The sequence below is a fragment of the Balaenoptera musculus genome, chromosome 1 (assembly GCF_009873245.2).
Source record: "Balaenoptera musculus isolate JJ_BM4_2016_0621 chromosome 1, mBalMus1.pri.v3, whole genome shotgun sequence".
In the NCBI taxonomy this organism is placed as follows: domain Eukaryota; kingdom Metazoa; phylum Chordata; class Mammalia; order Artiodactyla; family Balaenopteridae; genus Balaenoptera; species Balaenoptera musculus.
Genome location: NC_045785.1, coordinates 41,037,892 through 41,061,582, shown reverse-complemented (window position 1 = coordinate 41,061,582; position 23,691 = coordinate 41,037,892). Strand labels below are relative to the sequence as shown.

General features: G+C 37.1%; 1 protein-coding gene and 1 pseudogene across 1 annotated transcript in view; one reads left to right on the top strand and one right to left on the bottom strand.

The window, feature by feature from the left end:
* AGBL4 (ATP/GTP binding protein like 4) overlaps positions 1–23,691 on the top strand; it is a 1,270,110-nt gene that overhangs the window by 307,437 nt on the left and 938,982 nt on the right. The gene's annotated exons all lie outside the window — the stretch shown is intronic.
* Positions 6,892–8,749, bottom strand: LOC118881041 (annotated as a pseudogene).

Sequence of the window (23,691 nt, the reverse complement as noted above, 5' to 3'; positions counted from 1 at the left end):
CCAGTCCTTATTTCTAGCTGCATTTCTCATTACTCATCATTTTGAAAAATCATGGGCTTTGGAGTCACAGATACATGTTTTTATAGCTCAGTCCTATCATTAAATAGCTGTGAAAACTTTGGACAAGATAATTTATATTTCGAAGTATCTAAAAATTGAGGATAATAAAACTTGCCTCAATAGGTAAATGAAATAATGCATATAAATGCCTAATACAGGGTCTGACACTCAATATTATTTAAAAAAATACTTAGTTGTCCTCCAGCAAAAACTAATCTGCCCTACACTTTCCTACCTCCTTCCCTTTGCTTATGTTTCCCCTACAGTAAGTACTTTAAGCAGGGACTGTGTCTTTCTTCTGTCATCCTCAAGTCTTAGCAGAAGCATTGGGTTTGGACACATGGTAGCTGCTGGCTTAAGTGAATCATGTCATCAGATGCTTGAAATTGTCTGTGTTCAGTGCTGTAATCCTCGGACTAAGGAGAAGGGAAGGAAGCTATTTATATGCCATGCCTGTTGATTTATATACCTCATTTTTTTTGAATATTCATAATATTCACAATAATCATATGAAATAGTCATTATTATTTTCATTTTACAGATGAAGAAACTTAGATCTAAGAGAATAAGTGACTTGCTTAAGGTTACATAGTTAGGAGGTTGCATAGTTAGGAGGGATTTGAACCCATATCTATCTGACTTTCTGCTTCACTGGCTTTATTTCTGTTTATTAATAAAAAGAGACACCATCTGATGTACTAGTTGTGGTGGAGTCATTGAAAATCAGAGCCATAAAACATTATCTGGCCAACTTCTTCATTTTACGGATGAGGAGACTCAGACCCAGGAAGAATAAGAGGTTTACTCAAGGTTACTTAAAGAATAAAAGCCAAACTAGGTCTGAGTTCCAAGCCAGCTCGAAATATAGTAATTTTCTAAGAGACCTAGATGCCTCTCCCTTTGTGGACCAATAAACTGTATTTTTCTTCTGAACTTCTGGCCCTCCACTTAGGCCCTCATCCTATCACCTTCACAAACAGAGACTACCTTATTTAGGTTAATGAGATATCACTATTAATTTTTCTTCTGTGAGCCACATTAGAGGTCAAAGATGGTAAGCCCAAGCTATGCTTAGTTTCTAATTGTAAATGTTGGAGCAGAAATATATCTAGTTATCTTCCTGAAATTTCATAACAGTAATATTACCACTTCTTTATCTGGAACTTCTAACTTTTCAAAAAACATCTTTTCGTATTTTGTGTATCTTTGAAGAAGAGATTGGAGGATTATATTAGATGATCCCTAAGATCTCTTAATTCTGAGGTTCTGATTCTGTGATTTTGATGCTCACAACTTAATTTTACATTTTATATTTACTTGTGTGACTTTGATTCATCTTTGCACTATGAATTCCATGAGGGTGGAGGCAGTGCCTGTTTTTGCTCACTCTTGTATCCCCAAAGCCTGCACATAATAGGTACCCAGAAAGTATTTGTTGATTGAATAAAGAACTATGTGAGATTGCAAGGTGATTATCATCGCTATTTGTTATATTACTAAATCAAAGCTAAGAAGAAAAATGACTTGTTTAAGAACAACTGCTATTTAGTGGCTGAGCCATTCAGAAACCCATATCTCCTGGCTCTTGGGTTGTTGGCATGAGCAGATAAAGTAATAAAATTCTGAATCCTTATATATTATCTCATGCCTGTTTTTAAAGTCATTAGTAGTCATGAGAATTAAGCTCTTAAATACTTATCTAATAATAAAAGACTCCTTTAAAAAAAATAAAATGGCAAAAACTTTAAAACACTTACAGATAATTACTTTTTTTCCTCTCAGAAGTACCTGAGTTCTGAGTTGAATTTTCTTCAGCTTTCAACTCTAGGTTAAGGGAAAATTTTCTTTGAGTCTTGCTGCTTGTGGTAGAAGTAATTGAAAAGGCAGCAGCTTCACACACTCACCAGAATAAAAAAGACTGAAAACACTAAATGATAGTGAAGTTGTAGAATAATAGAACTTTCATACACTCTCAGCAAGTCAAGTCCAGCTTATTTGGTTTTGTATGGCTCTTGTGTAAAAATGATTTTTACAGATGAACATTTGCAATTGATTTGATGATAGGCAACACTGGCTTTGCCTCCCAAATTAGAGAAATGATATTCCCACAGAAAATTCCATTCTATTCATTACTAAACCTGTATTACAAAAAAAGAACTCATTTTATTGCTATTATATTTTACATTTCATCAATAAAAATTTTGTGGAAATGTGTTTTTGCTCTTGTTACATAAGTTCCAACGTAATATCCTTGGTTTTTGCCTCTGCTATCTGGCCCTTTACCGAAAAAGTTTGTCAACCACTGTAATAGATATTGTACAAACTAACTTATTTTTTCTTCATCACATCCCTGGCAGAGATACATTATTATCCCTAATTCTTAGATAAGGAAACAGGATCAAAAAGACCCAATGTCAAATGACTCCTAAGTAGCAGAGCTGAGAATCTCTTAGGATTAATTTTGGTTTGGTACCGATACCTGTATTTTTGTGCTCCATCGTGCTGCCTTCTTCCTTAAAGGGTGTGAGTGGAACAGACCTTTCAACCTCCTGAGTCTGGGCCTGGTGACAATCTTAGTCCTGTGTACAAAGGTCTATGGGAGGCCCAGGTCTGGTTTTACCCATACTAATTCTTCCCTGCCGTGAAATCTAGTGTCTTATTCTCTCCTTCTATATTCATATCTTATAATCTAGACCATTTTACAGATGAAAAATTTGAGGCTAGAGAGTTTCAGTGGCTTCCCAAGGTCTCGTAGTTTTTCTCATAGGAAATACCAGGAAAAGCGCTCTTCTCAGATTTGCCTTTGATTCCTTGTGCATGTTCCCAGATACTCCCCCAAATGTGAACATTTTTGATGCTTAATTTCTCTATTCATAAAGTAGGACTAATAATTCTTGCCCTGCTTTTATCATTGTGAGGATCAAAGGGGAAAATTTATATGAAAAGCATTTGAAAACCATTAAACACTATCATTGTACATTATTGTCATGATTGTTATTATTGTTATAATTATTGCTATTTCTGGGAATCTTTCTAATTTATCACTAATCAAAATACTGTCATCAGGATCTCCAAATCTGTTTTTTCTTTTGAAATCAAAGATCCTACAGATGCGTCAGAGACAACTATGGTGTGTCCTGATATTCATGCTTTAAGGTCTTTAGTGTTGAGAGATCAGCACAGGTTTTCTTGGTGCTATATCAAATCTTATGTGATTAAAGGTACTGAGTGCACTAATGTAATCCTGTAATTAGATGTTATTATGCCAAAGGGTATACTACACCCTGCCCCCATTCGCAGACGTGAGTTGACTTTGGAGAATGTGCATATTGAAGAGAGAATAGACCTCTAATTAAGTAAATAAATTTAACTCCTGGAAAATTATATTTTAATAAGACAATTCAAACCACAAAAAATGACAATTAAAGTATATTAAAGTTGTTCTAAAAATCTCAAAGCAAGGATATTCACCATGTTAATGATGAAGCCAGGAATAGATCCACAGAGTCAAAAGCCATAGCTCATGTACTCTGTGTCTCTCAGCACTGGGAGTTTAAAGTTAGATTTCAATGTGGGATTCTGTGGATTTTATTTTGTTAGGATTTGGATGAGGGTTATGAGAAAATGTGCTACTTAATTAAAATATACCCTAAACTGTCCTGTAAGAACTGAGGTTAGGAGTGAGTAAGCTCTGGAGGGAGGGGAGCAGGGCCAGACTGGTGACCTTGTTTCCTAAAATCTTATCTTCACCTTCCCAGTCCCTCCCTCTGATCTTGCTGCCATCAGAGGAACACTGTTACCTCTTCTTTTCAAACTCCATGTTTGAAAACCCTGTATACAAACCCCTTTGCTTGGGTCTTTAAAAAAGGGCTGCGACAGCCTAGCATTTTTTTTTTTTTAACATCTTTATTGGAGTATAATTGCTTTACATTGTTGTGTTAGTTGCTGCTGTATAACAAAGTGCATCAGCTATACGTATACATTTGAAATAAACTTTATTTATTTACTAAAGGGAGCAATGTGTTTAAGTAAAATGAGGTAGGGTTGATTTAAACAACAGATTTTTGTCAAAATGATACAGAAATACATCAAAAACCTTGAAGATCTTCTGCCCGCTTTTTAATCAGATTGTTTGGGCTTTTTTGTTTTTTTGCTATTGAATTGTATGAGTTCTTGATATATCATTATATTGTACACTTAAAACTAATAATATGATACGTTGATTATGCCTCAATAAGAAAAAGTCACGAAGCTAGAACCCATGACTAAGATTTGGGAAACATACTAGTCTGTCTACAGGCTTTTCTAACAGGAGACCCCTGCCACGTTGCGGTTTCCTCTCACCCATCTCCTCCTTTTCTGTGTCCCAGTCATCCTGGCCCTCTTAGATCCTCTAATGTCCCATGCTACCTCTTGACTCAGGGCTTTTGTGCATGCTGCTCCCTCTACCTGAAAAGCTTTCTTACCACCCCTATAAACATACCTTTTGTCTGTTGTTCCCAATCAACTGTCAGACCTCAGTGGAATGGCACTTTCTGAGAGAAACCTGGCTCCACATTCTAAATTATCCCACTGTTATATGCTCTCAAATCATCCTGCACTCTTTTATTCAAAAAAAATTTTTGTTTTAATAAATTTATTTATTTATTTATTTTTGGCTGCATTGGGTCTTTGTTGCTGTGCGCGGGCTTTTCTCTAGCTGCGGCGAGCAGGGGCTACTCTTCCTTGCGGTGCTTGGGCTTCTCATTGCAGTGGCCCCTCTTGTTGCGGAGCACAGGCTCAGTAGTTGTGGCACACGGGTTTAGTTTCTCCGCGGCATGTGGAATCTTCCCAGACTAGGGCTTGAACGCGTGTCCCCTGCTTTGGCAGGCGGATTCTTAACCACTGAGCCACCAGGGAAGCCCTCATCCTGCACTGTTTTAAATGCATATTTTCATTTACATTAGTGTGATTATATGGTTATCTCTCTCTCCCTCTACTAAACTCTGTGCTCTACAATGTCAAGGACCACGCTTTTTCCTCATGTTGTACCCTAGGGCCTCCACAGCACACAGTAGGCATTCAGTAAATGTGTTAAATGAATGAATAGAAAGAAATGATTGCAAAAATACTTTGGCTATATGAAAGCTAAATTTCCAAAGGAGATTTAGGATCCCAAGAGAAATATACCATTCTTGCTAGTGTCATCTTCAGCTCTTTAAAAAAAATTATTATCAACATCCTTTTTTTTCAAAGTGATGATGACTCATATCTGCTCAAATAAAATAACCTTCATATCTTGCCAAACTCATTGAGCAGAAGCAGTCTGTTCATTTGCTGGTAGAAACAGAGAAGAGAAAAGAGGCTATTACAGGGTTTACGGGTTCATTTTTTCCCTGTAACAGGTTCTCCCCAACATGCCAGGCAGTTCTCTAAATATAGCGAGGCAGAGACAAGTGTTCTACCCTGGACCTCTAGATCAGTATTCTGACAAGTAGAGATCAAGCTAGCTAGACTCAAGGTTCAGAAAGTACAAGCTGGTTATATAGCCCTAAACTGGATATATATGTCTTCTCCATGACTCACTCTCCTTCCTGACCTACAGAGTCACTCCAGCTTCATGTGCTCAGTTATGATTGCCTCCTCCTTGCGAATCTTCTTGGCCTCAGTTCTAGGTAATAAAAATAAAATTTTCTTTTATGTGAAGGTGGTTCTGATTAGTTTTTTTTTTTCTTAACATCTTTATAGGAATATAATTGCTTTACAATGTTGTATTAGTTTCTGCTGTATAACAAAGTGAATCAGCTATATGAATACATATATCCCTGTATCCCCTCCCTCTTGCATCTCCCTCCCACCCTCCCTATCCCACCCCTCTGTGTGGTCACAAAGCACCGAGCTGATCTCCCTGTGCTATGCAGCTGCTTCCCACTACCTATCTATTTTACATTTGGGAGTGTACATATGTCAATGCTACTCTCTCACTTCGTCCCAGCTTACCCTTCCCCCTCCCCGTGTCCTCAAGTCCATTCTCTACGTCTGCATCTTTATTCCTGCCCTGCCTCTAGGTCATCAGAACCTTTTTTTTTTTTTTTTAGATTCCCTATATATGTGTTAGCATACAGTATTGTTTTTCTCTTTCTGACTTTACTTCACTCTGTATGACACACTCTAGGTCCATTCACCTCACTACAAATAACTCAATTTCGTTTCTTTTTATGGCTGAGTAATATGTGCATTGTATATATGTGCCACATCTTCTTTATCCATTCATCTGTCAGTGGACACCTAGGTTGCTTCCATGTCCTAGCTACTGTAAATAGTACTGCAATGAACATTGTGGTACATAACTCTTTTTGAATTATGGTTTTCTCAGGGTATATGCCTGGTAGTGGGATTACTGTGTCGTGTGTTAGTCCTATTTTTAGTTTTTTAAGGAACCTCCATACTGTTCTCCATAGTGGCTGTATCAATTTACATTCCCACCAACAGTACAAGAGGGTTCCCGTTTCTCCACACCCTCTCCAGCATTTATTTATTTATTTATTTTTCCAGTCTTCAAATATTTTTTATTGGAAGGCCATGCATTGCCTTCATTTATTGTATTTCAAATCACTATACATTTACTGTTGTGAAAACACTGCCTGCATTTTCTAGTACAAAGAAACCTAAAAATTGTTTCAGGAATGTAGAGAAATATCCAACTTAAATAGCGAAAAAGTGCACCATAATTACTGCTGCACTGCAGTCATTTCTGCATTTCCCATGTTTCTTAAATAACTATCTTGTCTGATAACACATGATATAAAGAGTAATTATGAAAAACAGACATTTACATATACTTCTAAAGTTCTATTGAGAATATCCTGTTGGCATTGGATAACCAGTCATAGGCGCACCTGTAGTAGCAGGATATGCATGTGCCTGTTGGTTCATACCGTTGTGCATATTTGGAACATTACTTCCATATTGCTGAGTGCTATCATATCCATTCTGGTAAGTCCCTGTTGGATTACCAGTCCTAAAACTGCTCTGTATACCAGCACACACAGAATTACTTCCAGAGCTCCCACTGGTGTAATTTGCAGCACTGTAAACACCATTTTGAGTTTTTGCCCCCAAATCTCTCTTAAGCAGACTAGAGTAACCTCAGTCATAATTTTCCTTGTCTCTAAATGTATTAAATCCACCCCTTTTGCCAACAGAGTATCTGTCCTGACGGTCATCCTTCATGCCTCTTCTACCCCTGGAACGACCTGAACCTCTGTCTTCGACCAACTGAAGCAATTTGGGATTAATTGCTTGATTAGCTTCACGAAGCACAGAGATAAGGTTGCTCACTTGCTTTATGTTATTAGGTGTAAAGAAAGTGTATGCTGTGCCTGTTTTTGTACTGCGAGCAGTTCTTCCAGTTCGATGAATGTAATCCTCTGAGGAGTTAGGGTAGTCATAATTGATGACAAATTTCACATCTTCCACATCTAGCCCTCTGGAGGCCACATCTGTAGCAATCAGAATAGGAGCCTTTCCATGTTTGAACTCATTTAGAACCCAGTCACGTTCCTGTTGACTCTTGTCACCATGGACACCCGTGGCAGGCCACCCATCTATCCTCATTTTTCTAGTGAGCTCATCACATCTTCTTTTGGTTTCAACAAAAACAATGGTTTTAATCTCCTTCTCACTCATGATCTCTTCCATTAAATGAATAAGCTTTTCATCCTTTTCTACACCATGACACACATCCACAATCTGAAGAATGTTGTGATTTGCACTCAGTTCTAGTGCACCAATGTTTATATGAATATAGTCTTTCAGGAAATCTTCAGCAAGCTGTCTTACTTCTTTTGGCCAAGTGCACGCCACATTAGGGTTTGCCTATCAGGTCTTATCTGATCCACAATCTTCCTTATTTGGGGTTCGAATCCCATATCAAGCATTCTATCTGCTTCATCAAGGACAAGGTAGGTGGTTCTTCTTAAATTGGTTTTCCCACATTCTAAAAAGTCAGTAAGTCTTCCAGATGTTGCAATACAGAGTTCCACATCTCTCTCCAAATCACGTATTTGTGGTCCCTTGGGAGCACCACCATAAATACAAGTGGACTTCAAGTGACATGCTCTACAGTATCCAGCAGCTACTTGCTGTACCTGTTTGACCAGTTCCCGAGTTGGTTCCAGCACCAAGCAAATAGGCCCATCACCTCTCTCTAGGAATGGCTGATGATTGATGTGGACAATGGCAGGCATCAAGTAAGACAATGTCTTCCCAGATCCAGTTTGTGCTACCCCAACCATATCCAGTCCATTTAGAGCAACTGGCCATCCCTGAGCTTGAATAGCTGTGGGTTCAGTAAAGTTCTGCCTTGCAATCACGTCCATGACGTTTGCAGGGAAGTTCGCTTCATAAAAATTCAGGACTGGCTTTGGGCAGTTGTGACCTCTAACTGTAATTTCCTTGCTTCTTCTGTATGTCTCTACCTATTGTGCTGTATGCCTAGCCAAATCAGGGTGTTCTTGATAAAATTTCTTCTCAAATTTGGGCAGCTCATCAAGATTCCACTTCTTTTTAACCAATTTCTCCACAGGATTTCCAAACTTCTTTCCAGATAAGGGCCCTGCCCTACTTCCTCCAAATCGAGGGAAACAAACCCTCGATCCCAGGTGCAGTCTCGGTCACTCGAATAACCCAACATGACGTCAATGGTTGCGGTTGGCGGGAAGCGAAGCGGAGAGAATTGAGTGCTACGAGTAACCGGAGGTGGCTCCACCGACAGCAAAGCCTTGTGGGGGCGGCAGCGGAGGGATGGCGATGACAAGAGCTGAGGCTGCTGGACAGAAGACCAGTGGAAATGAATGAGGTCTCCAGCATTTATTGTTTGTAGATTTTTTGATGATGGCCATTCTGACCGGTGTGAGGTGATACCTTACTGTAGTTTTGATTTGCAGTTCTCTAATGATCAGTGATGTTGAGCATCCGTTCATGTGTTTGTTGGCCATCTGTATATCTTCTTTGAAGAAACGTCTGTTTAGGTCTTCTGCCCATTTTTGGATTGGGTTGTTTGTTTTCTTGATATTGAGCTGCATGTGTGGCTTGTATATTTTAGAGATTAATCCTTTGTCAGTTTCTTTGTTTACAAATATTTTCTCCCATTCTAAGGGTTGTCTTTTCGTTTTGTTTATGGTTTCCTTTCCTGTGCAAAAGCTTTTAAGTTTCATTAGGTCGCATTTGGTTTTTTTTTGTTTTTATTTCCATTTCTCTAGGAGGTGGGTCAAAAAGGATCTTGCTGTGATTTATGTTGAAGAGTGTTCTTCCTATATTATCCTCTAAGAGTTTTATAGTGTCTGGCCTTACATTTAGGTCTTTAATCCATTTTGAGTTTATGTTTGTATATGGTGTTAGGGAGTGTTCTAATTTCATTCTTTTACATGTAGCTGTCCAGTTTTCCAAGCACCACTTATTGAAGAGGCTGCTTTTTCTCCATTGTATACTCTTGCCCCCTTTATCAAACATAAGGTGACCATATGTGCATAGGTTTATCTCTGGACTTTCTATCCTGTTCCATTGATCTATATTTCTGTTTTTGTGCCAGTACCATACTGTCTTGATTACTGTAGCTTTGTAGTATAGTCTGAAGTCAGGGAATCTGATTACTCCACCTCCATTTTTCTTTCCCAAGGTTGCTTTGGCTATTCGGGGTCTTTTGTGTTTCCATACAAATTGTGAAATTTTTTGTTCTAGTTCTGTGAAAAATGCCATAGGTAATTTTATAGGGATTGCACTGAATCTGTAGATTGCTTTGGGTAGTATAGTCATTTTCACAGTGTTGATTCTTTGAATCCAAGAACATGGTATATTTCTCCTTCTGTTTGTATCATCTTTAATTTCTTTCATCAGTGTCTTACAGGTTTTTGCATACAGGTCTTTTGACTCCTTAGGTAGGTTTATTCCTAGGAATTTTATTCTTTTTGTTGCAATGGTAAATGGGAGTGTTTCCTTAATTTCTCTTTCAGATTTTTCAACATTAGTGTATAGGAATGCAAGAGATTTCTGTGCATTAATTTTGTGTCCTGCTACTCTACCAAATTCATTGATTAGCTCTAGTAGTCTTCTCGTAGCATCTTTAGGATTCTCTAGGTATAGTATCATGTCATCTGCAAACAGTGACAGTTTTATTTCCTCATTTCCAATTTGGATTCCTTTAATTTCTTCTTGTTCTCTGATTGCTATGGCTAAAACTTCCAAAACTATGTTGAATAACAGTGGTGAGAGTTGGCAACCTTGTCTTGTTCCTGATCTTAGGGGAAATGGTTTCAGTGTTTCCCCATTGAGAACAATGTTGGCTGTGGGTTTATCATATATGGCCATTATTATTTTGAGGTAGGTTCCCTCTATGCCTACTTTCTGGAGGGTTTTTATCATAAATGGGTGTTGAATTTTGTCGAAAGCTTTTTTTGCATCTATTGAGATTATCATATGAATTTTATCCTTCAATTTGTTAATGTGGTGTATCACATTGATTGATTTGCATATATTGAAGATTCTTTGCATTCCTAGGATAAACCCCACTTGATCATGGTGTATGATCCTTTTAATGTGCTGTTGGATTCTGTTTGCTAGTATTTTGTTGAGGATTTGTACATCTATCTTAATCAGTGATATTGGACTGTAGTTTTCTTTTTTTGTGACATCTTTGTCTGGTTTTGGTATCAGGGTGATGGTGGCCTCATAGAATGATTTCGGGAGTGTTCCTCCCTCTGCTGTATTTTGGAAGAGTTTGAGAAGGTTAGGTGTTAGCTCTTCTCTAAATGTTTGACAGAATTTGCCTGTGAAGCCATCTGGTCCTGGGCTTTTGTTTGTTGGAAGATTTTTAATCACAGTTTCAATTTCAGTGCTTGTGATTTGTCTGTTTCTATTTTCTATTTCTTCCTGGTTCAGTCTAGGAAGGTTGTGCTTTTCTAAGAATTTGTCCATTTCTTCCAGGTTGTCCATATTATTGGCATACAGTTGCTTGTAGTAATCTCTCATGATCCTTTGTATTTCTGCAGTGTTAGGTGTTGCTTCTCCTTTTTCAATTCTAATTCTATTGATTTAAGTCTTCTCTCTTTTTCTCTTGATGAGTCTGGCTAATGGTTTATCAATTTTGTTTATCTTCTCAAAGATCCAGCTTTTAGTTTTATTGATCTTTGCTTTCATTTCCTTCATGTCTTTTTCATTTATTTCTGATCTGATCTTTATGAATTCTTTCCTTCTGCTAACTTTGGGGGTTTTTTGTTCTTCTTTCTCTAATTGCTTTAGGTGTAAGTTTAGGTTGTTTTCTTGAGATGTTTCTTGTTTCTTGAGGTAGGATTGTGTTGCTATAATCTTCCCTCTTAGAACTACTTTGATGCATACCATAGGCTTTGGCTCATCGTGATTTCATTGTCATTTGTTTCTAGGTATGTTCTGATTTTCTCTTTGATCTCTTCATTGATCTCTTGGTTATTTAGTAGGGTATTGTTTCGCCTTCATGTGTTTGTATTTTTTACATTTTTTTTTCCTGTAATTGATATCTCGTCTCATAGCATTGTGGTCAGAAAAGATACTTGATATGAATTCAATTTTCTTAAATTTACCGAGGATTGATTTGTGACCCAAGATATCGTCTATCCTGGAGAATGTTCCATGAGCACTTGAGAAGAAAGTGTATTCTGTTGTTTTTGGATGGAATGTCTTATAAATATCAATTAAGTCCATCTTGCTTAATGTATCATTTAAAGCTTGTGTTTCCTGATTTATTTTCGTCTTCGATGATCTGTCCATTGGTGAAAGTGGGGTGTTAAATTCCCCCAGTATGATTTTGCTACTTTTGATTTCCCCTTTTATGACTGTTAGCATTTGCCTTATGTATTAAGGTTCTCCTTGTTGGGTGTGTAAATATTTACAATTGTTATATGTTCTTGGATTGATCCCTTGATCATTATGTAGTGTCCTTCTTTGTCTCTTGTAATCAAATTTATTTTAAAGTCTATTTTGTTTGATATGAGAATTGCTACTCCAGTTTTCTGTTGATTTCCATTTGCATGGAGTATCTTTTTCTGTTCCCTCACTTTCAGTCTGTTTGTGTCCCTAGGTCTGATGTGGGTCTCTTGTAGACAGCATATATATGGGTCTTGTTTTTGTATCCATTCAGCCAGTCTATGTCTTTCGGTTGGAGCATTTAATCCATTTACATTTAAGGTAGTTATCGATATTTATGTTCCTATTACCATTTTCTTAATTGTTTTGGGTTTGTTATTGTAGGTCTTTTCCCTCTGTTGTGTTTCCTGCCCAGAGAAGTTCCTTTAGCATTTGTTGTAAAGCTGGTTTTGTGGTGCTGAATTCTCTTACCTTTTGCTTGTCTGTAAATGTTTTAATTTCTCCATTGAATCTTAATGAGATCTTTGCTGGTTAGAGTAATCTTGGATGTAGGTTTTTCCCTCTCATCACTTTAAATATGTCCTGCCACTCCCTTCTGGCTTGCAGAGTTTCTGCTGTAACATCCACTGTTAACCTTATGGGGATTCCCTTGTATGTTGTTTGTTGCTGTTCCCTTGCTGCTTTTAATAGTTTTTCTTTGTATTTAATTTTTGATAGTTTGATTAATATGTGTCTTGGCATGTTTCTCTTTGGATTTATCCTGTATGGGACTCTCTGCACTTCCTGGACTTGATTGACTATTTCCTTTCCCATATTAGGGAAGTTTTGCACTATAATCTCTTCAAGTATTTTCTCAGTCCCTTTCTCTTTCTCTTCTTCTTCTGTGACCCCTCTAATTTGAATGTTGGCGCATTTAATGTTGTCCCAGAGGTTTTGAGACTGTCCTCAATTCTTTTCATTCTTTTTTCTTTATTCTGCTCCCTGGCAGTTATTTCCACCATTTTATCTTCCAGCTCACTTATCCCTTCTTCTGCCTCAATATTCTGCCATTGATTCCTTCTAGAGTATTTTTAACTTCATTTATTGTGTTGTTCATCATTGTTGTGCTCTTTAGTTCTTGTAGATCCTTATTAAATGTTTCTTGTATTTTCTCCATTCTGTTTCCGAGATTTTGGATCATCTTTACTACCATTACTCTGAATTCTTTTTCAGGTAGGTTGCCTATTTCGTTTTCATTTATTTGGTCTTGTAGGTTTTTACCTTGGTCCTTCATCTGTAACATATTTTTTTTGTCGTTTCATTTTTTTTTTCTTTTTTGATGGGTGGAGTTGTATTCCTGTCTTACTGGTTTTTGGCCTGAAGTGTCCAGCACTGGAATTTACAGGCAGTTGTATAGAGCTGGGTCTTGGTGCTGTGATGACCTCTGGGAGGCCTCATTCCAATTAATATTCCCTGGGGTCTGAGGTTCTCTGTTAGTCCAGTGGTTTGGACTCAGCTCCCATCACAGGAGCTTGGGCCCAACCTCCGGCCTGGGAACCAAGATCCCGCAAGCTGCATGGCGCAGGAAAAAAAAAAAAAAGAAAAAAAGAAATAAGGAGCAGTGCAATATCAAATAATATAAAACAAAATAAAATTAGAAATGTAAAAAATATAATAGGAAAAATAAAAATATAATTGAAACAACCGGTCACTGGGGGTTCCTCCCATCCCCTTAGGTGTCCATGGTACCCCACTGGTGCCTGGTAGGTGCCCTAGTTGTGCGAATACGCGAATTCCACGTCCTCCTAGTCTGCCATCTTGACTCCGTCCCACCCTCTGATTAGTTCTTTTTAACTTTCTTTTGTTCTTGAGATGTCCTTCCTGCTGATATTCCAAAAATGAAGTTGGCATCTCTGCCTCATTCCCAGAATTACATCCCTCATTGATTTCTCTTTAATGTAACTAAAATTTCCCAAGCAAATCTCATTAAAGAGGATTGGAATAATTGGAGGGATGCTTCTTTTACTGAGGATCTGGGGTTTGTATAGGGTCAGAGTCTTAGTGCATGGGAAAAAGGAATGGTATAAAACATCTTGCAAATAATCAGTGTTTGAGCATGGATATCACCTTTTTCCTTTAATTTTTAATGTTTTTTTAAAAGAGAAAGCTATTCAATCATACCTGTTAATGCCAATGACTAATTTAGCTTCTCAGGAAATTTATACTTTCCTTGTCCTTATAGGTCCCTATCTATCTCTAGGATATGCCTTCTCTAATTATCTGCTCCATTATTCCCTTTTTGATTGACACTCAAGTCTTCCCCTATAAGAAATAAGGGAGAAGCTTGGATTCAACAGGCATAATAAACTGGTTCCCAATTCTGCTTTTCACACTTAGAAGCCTTGGTTACTTCTGTAAAATGGTGAATAATAATAACTACTTCAGAAAATTGTGGTGAGCATTAAATATATGTACAGTGCTCAGTATAAAGCCTGATACTTGTAAGTGCTCAATAAGTATTAGTCTGCTCCTCTAAGCTTGTATAGCACTGGAGTTCTGCTGTGTATTTCCATAGTTCATTCATAGCTAATTGGAAATAGAGATAGATAGCTGCTGAATCCCATGAGAGTTGTAGGCCTAATTTAACAGCTCTCCTTACCTTGGGAAGTTTCTAGAATCTACTCACTTAGAGTCACTCATACAGTGGAGTCTTGAAGTCTGACAATTCCATCAATGTAGTGACTAAACGCTCATGTGGTAAAATGAGCACAGATTCAATTGCAGGAAAGTCCTTTAGTCAATTTCAGAGCTGTTTTGATTAGAAAGCAACACTGCATATTGGAAAGAGCACGAGCCTTGGCATTAGACAGATCTGTATTTTAATCCTGACTCTGCTACCTAGAAAATGCTCAATAAATGGCAGCCGATGTTGTTGTAGCAAGTTTGCTTTCACTAGAGATTTGATTTAACTTGACTAAGCCAGCCTTTTCTGGGAAGGTTTCACCAGTGTTTCATTAAACATTGGCTTCTATCTAGCCCTTTGCATATACTCACAGTCTCCTGATTTTGAATCATGATAATTCCTTCTGGAATAGATAAATGAGTGAAACTTATTATGTTCCCAGAACTAAGGTCAAATATGGCATTTCAAAGCCAGAGCAGCTTTTCTAGTGTCTTACTATCTTCTGCCTTTTTTTTTTTTTTTTTTTCTTGAGGAGTCGGGGGAGAGCATGGTCAATTTAGAACTCCCTTTTCTTGTACTTTCCCTTTACACTATTTGGTAATTTAGCGTGGATGAGCTAGAAGGGACACCTAGACATTTTCAAAGGTTTGGTTACAACTAGGATGGCTTTATCTTCCCAGAAGGTCTACAAAACATCTGAGGTGGGAGGGGTTTTTAAAGCAGTTAAAGCTAATATTACTGTGCCTCCTCAGGAGTGTGGAAAGAATAATTTGGCATGAATTATGTAAGTAGGACTGAATTAGGCACAGGGTTGGGTGCCTTAAATGAATTCTACATCCCAGGAGTCATTCATTCAGCTATCACTGAGCTACTTTGTGTGGAGTGCTGGGGATACAGACATGGCCTCCCTACTCAAGAAGCTCATAGGCAAGCTCATTCAACTCTACCTGCCTCTGAGGTAGATATTTTCTTTTCCTTCCTTATAGCTGAGGAAAGAGGATCTCAAAGAGGTGAAATAGTTGGTCCAAAATTACACAGGTAGTAGGTAGTTAAACTTAGCTACAAGTCCTTTTCTTTTTCCTTTAATCAATATTTGTGCTTATTATGTGTTCTTTTTAGTTATGGCATGTTAGAATGAACGTGGAAGATATATGTAGTGTATAGCTATACCACTGTCTTCCTAGAATCCCTACTTTCTTCTTAGAAATTCTCCTTTTCCCACTCCAGCCATGTGGTTTGGAAAGGAGCTGCCTAAACCACATTTGGTTGATTCAAGCAAAAAAAATTAGAGTTATTCCCCAGGATTTTTCAGGTGGAAACTAAAGAAATGAGGTAAAATTTCTAAGATATGATACATTGGACTTGCTAGCCATGATGTTCTCTGACTTTGAAGTAAGTCCATCTGCAAGTTAAAACAAAAGTAAACCAAACTTAACTCATTTAAGGGGCTGATAAAACTTTGATAACAAAACCAGACAAAGATGATACTAGAAGGAAAATCTATAGGTCCATAACACTTATACGTATTAATGCAAAACTCCAAAATAAATATTTACAAATCAAATCCATCATGTACACTAAAATACAGGAGTGTGTAGACAAAATAATTTTAAAAGGTGGGATTTATCAAAAAATTCAAGGATATTTTAATTACTGTTAGTTTAATTTACCACATGAACAGTTTAAAGTAGCAAAACCCATATGATCATCTCAATAGATGAAAAAAAATACAAAATTCAATAACTATTTATGATTAAATCTCCTAGAAAAGTGGGAATTGAAGGGAATTTCTTTAACTAGATAGAGATTATTTATTAAAGCCCAAAATTGTTGTAAAAGCCTTAGAAACATTTTCCTTAAAAAGAACAAGAAATGATGTTTGCTGCCCATATGTCTATTCAACATTCCATCTGAGGCTTTAACCCGTATATATAATATAAGAAACAGCAGTAAGAAACATAATTATCTTAAAAACATAAACAATACTATTTATTTACAGATGATATGATTGTCTACATAGAAATTTCAAGAGAAAAATCCATAGAAAATCTACAGATTAACTGTTGGAACTAATTATAGAGTCTGCTGAATACTAGATTAATATGAAAAAATTATATGTGATAAAAGTACAAAAATGTGTAGGTAAAGAATATATAACAACTGCAAGATAGTGGTTATTTCAGAGACAGAAAAGGAGGAGAATGGTTTTCTAGTGAAGAGATGATTCCAAGAAAAACTTTAATATTTTCTTTGTTTTCAAAGATCTGAAGCTGGCAAAATATTAACACAAGTTAAATCTGGGTTTTTAGTATTCTTAAATGTTTTATAACAAAAATTTAAAAATGCAAACAAATAAATGTTAGCTAGTATTGTAGATCTTTGAAAATAACATAATCAGCATTGAGGTTTAGTGACATTTAATTTAGATTCTTTTAGTCATAAAAAAAAGAGTCTAATTTTTGTGGCTTAGAAACCTGAGTTCCAATTATTCCTGATGCCTTTGTCTTTAATTGTTGAAATCTACCCTTTGATTACCTGGTCAAGATCATGAATTTAGTTGTCAGAGTGCCAGGGTTCAAATCCTACCTGTATGAATTACTAGCTGCCTGACCTCAGAAGGACAGTTACTTTTGTAAACCATAGTTTTTCATTTGTAAAGCTAAGATGTTAATGGCACCTATCTCATATAGCTGTCATTAGGATAAAAATAACACATGTAAAACATTTAGTGCAACATCAGTTACACTGTAAATACATATAGATGTTAGATGTTGCTAAAACTGTTTGGACTTCTCAGGGCTATTATAAGAACTGAATGGAAGAATCTGAGTAAAACTCATAGCATAATGCCTGGCACTTACTAGTGCTTCCATAAATCTTAATTCCACTGCCCCTTTTCTGTCTCCCCTACTCTTTACTCTTGAACATTTAATTAATTTTCTAAATCTTACCAGGTACCGTGTTGAGTATCTTTGATCGCATTTGACTTACGTTTTTTTCCTAACATTTATAACTGTTTGGGGGCAAAGAATGTGTTTCTTTATGCTTTTATCATAGCTTGAATTTTGTAACTATCGCTTACAACAGAGAAAAAATTATCCATACTATTTTTTCCTGTTTCTTGACTTAGGACACATACATGGAGTGCTAAGAGTGCCTGTTTGGCCTCTGGTTGTATGTAGCAGAAATGTACTTTTTTCCCTCAGATTTCCAGAACAAGTTTATAGCACATGAAGAAATTGTTATTTATTCAGGCATTTTTTCATATGTGGGGCTGGCAGTGAGATTTCTCTTCATCTAAAAGTGAAGATGATGCTGAAATCAAAGGAGAATGCATAAGCTAAGAGTAAAGTAGGTAGCTGGGAGCAATGAGTCAGAGCGAGAGGGCTGAATAGGTCACCAGTCTGAGGAGGGTGGCCAGGAAACATTGGAAACTGGATAAGGAGAGCCAAGGAACACAGGATCTTATAAAGAGCATGAAGTGGCTGGTTAAAGGAGCTTGATGGGTAGGGGTCATAAATAGGGATGGAGTTTTTCCCCTATGGCTGGATTTTCCAGATTCTTTATGGCATGATGCCAGAGGGTTGGGTATGTTTAAACCAGGTGTATGGGTGGGTACCACTTCTAACAAGAGGTGAATTCATTAATCTGTTGAGTATTACTATTTTAAAAGGGCAAGGCTTATGGTGACATCTTTCTTAGATTACTTTTGAAAAACAGGTAAAGATTCTCTTCGTATTTCTATAAAGGTAGTTGAGAGTAAGTTGGGCACATATTTGAGAAAGAGCATGTGACTTGCTGTCTGATTTCAAGGTGAATAATCAGGACTCTGGGTTCTGACTAACTGGAGCAGTGTGAGAAGGAAGGAGTCTCCATATACTCCCTCTAAAACAATCAGCAGCCTAGAGCAGCTCTAGTAGCAGGGCCTCCAATTGCTAATCAAATGAAAGGAATGTTTTCCTAAAATTCTTCCTTCAGATTTGAATAAAGGGAATGTATTTTGATGTACTAAATTTCATGGTATAATGAAAACAGAGCCAGTTGCTGTATTCTGATTTTATAATAGGCATGACTGACAAATCCTTTGAGAAAATTGGCAAGCTAATGTTAATGCAATCTGTATTAACCTACAAGACTTACGTAGTCACTAATTTATTTTTAAATGATTGCAAATACATTTTCCTAGGAAGGAAGCAAGGAACTTCTGACAATCTCAGTGTTACCACAGAGAGATGGAATAATTTGAAAAGGAAGAGAGTAAACTAAAAATTCCCTTGTGCTTAAGAATTAAACACATCCCTCTCATCCCACCATAGTTAATCTAGTATTAATAAGTCATTCCTAATAAGTGTGGGTAACTGTAGTTTTGTCCCCTAGCTCATATTTTATTATTAATTTATTCTTTCTTTAAAAAGAAAAAAGTTGGAGACAATATGATATAGTATAAAAAGCAAAAACTTTGGTGTTCAAATCCTTTCTTTCTTAGCTATCTGAACTTGGACTATTTTAAGTTAAACTTTCTGAGTCTCAGTTTCCTCATCTCTTAAATTGGGATAACAAAAAAATCTTACCTTTGTAAAGCTGTGCCTTCTTAAATTGTATACCTTGGGCACCTCACTCTTAAAGAGGCACTTACTTTCAGGGTTATGCGTGTATAAGGTTGGCACCTGAGAGTGAATGCCTCATTAAATTTTGCACCCTTGACACCTCATTTGCCTCACCTTGGTCCTAGACTTGCTGTCCTATATGGTTGGAATGTGATTTGTGGGTGGGGGCGGTAGGTAAGAAGTGGGGAGGAGAATGGTGCTAAGAGGAAAGAGGTATGCAGAAGCCATATCACAAAAGGCCTTGTAAGTGATGTTAAGAGGTTTGAATGCTATCTGAGGGTTAATAATTTAAAAAAAAAGATTTCCTGAGAAATCATTAAAAATTTTTCACAGAAGAGCAACTTGTTCAGAATTTCACTTGAGAAAGTTCATTTTACCGGGTGGGTGAGGAAAGAATGTTAGGGAACAAAGACCCAATCAGTGCAATCCAAGTAAGAGGTGAATACAATTCTTCAGGTGAGAGATGATGATGGACAAGATTGGCATAAAGACAATGGTATGGAGGGAAGTGGAAGTGCTTGAGATATTTAGCAGGTAGAATCAACAGAACTTGGTTATGATTAGACATGGACAGTGAATTAAAAGTGGTAGAAAATGTGAACCAAGTTTTTGGCTTGGGCAACTAACTGTGTATGTTGTGGTGTCATGTCCTGAGAATAGGGAACAGTGAAGAAATAAGATTGAAGAGAAGATTATAATTTCAGTTTGGACATGTAGAATTTGAAATATCTGCAAGACATCAAGTAGAACTTGTTAGTAAAGAGTTCACTCTATGGGACAGGAATTTAAAAGAGTGATCTAGGCTGGAGATACAGAATTGGGAACCATCAGTGTTTAAGCCATGAATGATATTGCCTTGTAATGGTATGTTGTTTGAAAAGAGGGCCTAGGAAAGAACCACAGTGAATGCCAGCTTTTAAAGGTTAGGTATAGGAAAAGAAGCCAACAAAGTTTGAGAAAGTTTGTCCAGGAAGATAGGAGGAAATCTACAGAGCCTCACATAAGAAACTTTGGTCACTCCTAACCTGTGCAAAACTCACCACTATGCCCCTTCCTAGAATGAAGTATGCAGGCATCCATTTCCCTTTACTTATAGCTTTTTGCCCTCATTCTGAAATGTGAAGCCTGGCCTGCCTCAAATTCCTTTTCCTAACCTATTTCTTCCTTGCATCAATTCCGGGCCTCTTGCTTCAGTGCCTACCTTCATCTTTGCACTATCCTTTTAGATCTGATGCTTGATCTTCTCCTTCTGGTCCTGACTTTGTCCGTTATGCTTTGCTGCGATTTCCAATATGCTCCTAGATCCCATCTAATTCTCCTATCAGGTTTGCCTTGACTCAAACAGAAGGAGATCAGACAGCTGTTTCACCAGATGCTAGGCCCAGTGGAGGCAGCATTTCAACATTATCACTGGGAGGTCACTGGGAGGTAAGCATTGGCTTACTGCTTTCATAGTCCCTTTGGCTGGTACATTACAAACCTGCCTAAACAAGCCCATCCCATTGAGCTTACTTGCCTGAGGTATTTTCAATAGACAAAGTAGAGTGACAAGTGCTTAACTTACATAATAAGTTTGTATTAAATTCTATCTGAATTATATATAAAGTGGAGAGTATTATATATTGAAGAACATCAACAATTCTAAATATGCTAAAACGAAGAGAGAAAAGATAGCATATATATGAATCATTGTTTAATGAGCTTAAAATCTCTCCAAGAGGGAATCACAAATTCATACAATTTCCTTAAAATGTGTTCTTTAAACTTGTATGTCGGTTGGTGGAAAATACCATGAAAAAGACAAACTTCTGGACCTGACCTTTTTCTGTTGAACCTTGCTCTCTAGGAAGGTCAAGCTCTAAGAGAAGTTGAAAAGGATATTTGGCTCTGAAGCTACTGGTTTAAGTAGTAACAAAATCTGTCTTCTGCACATGGCTGATTCTTTTTGAAGAGATGCAACCCAGTATAGTACACCAACCTAAGCATCAGGACAATTTTAATTCTAGTTCCTGTTTTTACTGTAATCCACTCTTTGAACTTGAGGAATTTGCTTCCTCCTCCTACGGCCTCAGTTTCTCTATTTATGAAATGAAGGAGTTAAAAGATTGGACCTAAATTATTCCAAGAGCCTTTCTAACTAAGAATCTACCATCTTTGGTCAAAAAAATGGTGCCTCACAGATCTTGATCAAAAAAAAAAAAGAAAGATGAGTTCTGGGAAAGCCAGAATTTTTTTCTGAACAGGTTTTATTTGTTTGTTTCTTTGTTTTTGTCACATGAATGTTGAAATAGAATCTCAGAGCTAGAAGGGAATTCAGTGTACAAGAGTTTCCTCTAAAATGACCTGACCCAGTCGCTATTCGGCCTCTTCTTGGACATATCTAGTGATAGGGAACTCACTTTTTCTAGAGTCAGCTCATTTTATTGTTGGACTGATCTGATGGCTAGTAAGTTCTTTCTTATATTAACCTGAAACCTGTCTCCCTATAGCTTCCACCTATTATTTGTGCCATCTCTCAGATACACATACCTGATTTAAATCCCATCTTCACTACTTACTAGATTTGTGAGAGTAGGAATATCACTTAACATCTTTGAGTTTCTATTTCCTCATCTAAGAATGGATATTTTGATTCCTATGTTCCATGGTACTGTGATTAATGAGATAGTGCTTTAGGTTGTCTGTACTAGTCTCTAGTTGGGAAAGACTTCATAGGGTACTTGATATTTGGCAAAGATCATGATGGATGGATAGGAATTTCTATAGAGGAGGGTGCAATAAGGAGGAGACAGGTAGATGACAGGTTGGTCATTTGGGGCAGAGAGAATAGCAATGAATGAAAAAAAAAGGAGGCATACAAATCAAGTTCAGAAATTCTCTAGTGGTCAGGTTTGGTTAGATCTTTCAATGCTTAGGGCCGAAGAGAGAGAGTGATAGGAGATGATCCAGGAAAAATAAGCTGCAGGCAGACTGTGAAAGGACCTGTACACCATGCTACATTCAAATATGCTACTTCCAGAGGTTACTGAGTTTAAAGAAAATCATAAAGAAAGAGTGGATAGCTGAGCTAGGATTTAAATTCATGCCTTCTGAGACTATGTCTCATAGAACCGTAACTTTTGAGACATTAAAAAATCATCCTTTTATTGTTATAGAATTACAGAAAAACAATTCCTTCCTTCCGGCACTATGCACCAGAATCCAAGAAGAGCTCTGACCTAGTTCCTGAGGCCTTCCAGCAGGATAAATCACAGTGCTGTTCTGTCAGTGAAACAAGTGAATTTCTTTGCTTTCTAGGAGCCTAGGCTTATAATAGGAAACAAACATTAGGGAGAAAGAAAGGAATATTCTGCCCACTTCTCAAATAGACATGGCTGTACACTGTAGTAGAAAGTGCTCTGACTATGCGACAAACAAGAGTTAGGTTCAAATCCTAGCTCTGCCATTTACTAGCTGTGTATGTAATATATTTCTCACTCTTCCCCTAAGCCTCAGTATGTTCATCAGTAACATGGGAATTATGGTGCTTCCCTGCCAATTTTTCTGAAATCATTATAAGGGAATTCTATTATGATTGTCAAAGTCCTTTGAAAATCATAAATTGATATTTTATTACTACTTTTATCAGGAAATCACCAAAGTGAGAGGACACCAGTACAGATCAGGATGGCCCTGACATATGCTGTCTGGACTTAGGGTAAAATCAGTAAGATTTGTCTACAGTGACTCTGACTTTTCCTCCCTGTCACTTTCCCTTTTTTTCTTTTTCTCCCACTCACTTCTTTTGGCTGAAAAGCCTAGTGTCCTGTCTTTTTCTCTTCCCTTCCCTTCCCAAATGTTTCCCGGATAAACTCTACTGGTATGTCATTGAGAAACAAGGTCTGAAGGTCAATAATAAGATCTTCTGTCTTTCATAAAGGTTCCAATGGGAACCTCATCTTTCATTGAAAAGGAAAAAGTATTATTTATTATTTTTCATTCAGAATTACTTGTTCAGTACCTAAAGTGTATTTTACACATGGTGAAATATTTTGAGAGATCAGACAATCAAGAAAAGTAAGAACTTGGTGGAATTCAAGGACTTTTACTTCATTTGTTGATTTGTTTGTTTCTCCTTTATTCTATCTTGTATTCATTTAAAATTATGTGCTTTAACACCGACTATGTATTACTAGGCATTGTGTTAGGCAACATGTGAGGCACCAAGGACCCAATGGTACCATTTAGATCATCACACATCAGGTTCATGCTGGTTCTAAATGTTCTTAGTTTATTCTTAGGCATAGGTACTAGGAATGCAACATCTTGGTGTGATAGCAAGAATCAAAGAAAGTGAGACAGTGTAAAAGAGTTGCCTTTTCTCCACATCCTTGCCAATGTTTGTTATTTGTGTTCTCTTTGATGATAGCCATGCTGACAGGTGTGAGGTGATATCTTTTTTTTTTTTAAACATGTTTATTAGAGTATAATTGCTTTACAATGTTG